General features: G+C 42.8%; 1 pseudogene; it reads right to left on the bottom strand.

Moving 5' to 3' along the window:
* Nucleotides 1-226: 226 nt before the first annotated feature.
* The window catches only part of LOC101644933, a 4,074-nt pseudogene continuing 3,479 nt past the window's right edge, over nt 227-821 (bottom strand).

Here is an 821-nt window from a genome sequence, read left to right as displayed (position 1 = left end):
TTTGGGTCATTTTTGTGTTTGAATATCTGAAAATAGTTTTTAAAAGATTAAAGAATTAATCCTAATTCAGTGCATGCAATAAAAGTTAGTGTGAAAAGTTGACAAGAAACATTTGAATATTGTTATATTCCATTTAACTTCCAAATAAACTTTAAAGTCATTTTTATTTTGAATTTCCTTGTTAGAAGGGTCCCCCTGTAATCTCAATTTAGTCTTACTTTGGAATTCAGGATCTCCAGTTATAAATGTAGTCATTCATTTCTACCAGTCTTTTTTTTTTAGGATCACTTTATTGGGGCTCTTTTTTCCCCTCAAATTTTGGGAGTTTATTAGGGAGGTTAATGGATCACCACAATTAGGAAGAGAACACATTATAGAGACACAGTCCTTTTCTCAGCCATGCTAGCACAAATCCCTTTCTGTGAGCCTCAGCCTCTTAACCACACGGTCCCTGGGCCGCTCCTCTGCTGCAAAGCGTCTTACAAAGCTCCTTTGGTGCTGATACATGATCCTGCCCAAGGCACCCAGCTTTACTTGTTCCATGGGCTGGGAGGTTCCAGCAAGGCTCTCTACTTTGTCTCATGGTCTCTGTGCTGAGGGCGCTGTTGTCTCTGGCACTTCAGGTAGGGCTCTCCCATGTGCTCCTCTGGTGGCTCTCCTTTCTTGATGACCACAGGATTCCCTTTCCTGCTTCGAGATGGCTCACATTTACACCTGTCTGGCCAGATCAATATCAGGTCGGCTCCTAACAGCGAGTAACTTTGAAAATCCCCCACTCACATGCCGTGTGGAGCTGACCAGAGCTGGCTGAAGCAACTAGC

The sequence above is a fragment of the Echinops telfairi genome, unplaced genomic scaffold (genome assembly GCF_000313985.2).
Source record: "Echinops telfairi isolate 266 unplaced genomic scaffold, ASM31398v2 ScPeMD7_3533;HRSCAF=4204_0, whole genome shotgun sequence".
In the NCBI taxonomy this organism is placed as follows: domain Eukaryota; kingdom Metazoa; phylum Chordata; class Mammalia; order Afrosoricida; family Tenrecidae; genus Echinops; species Echinops telfairi.
This window is presented reverse-complemented; position numbering and strand designations above follow the sequence as displayed.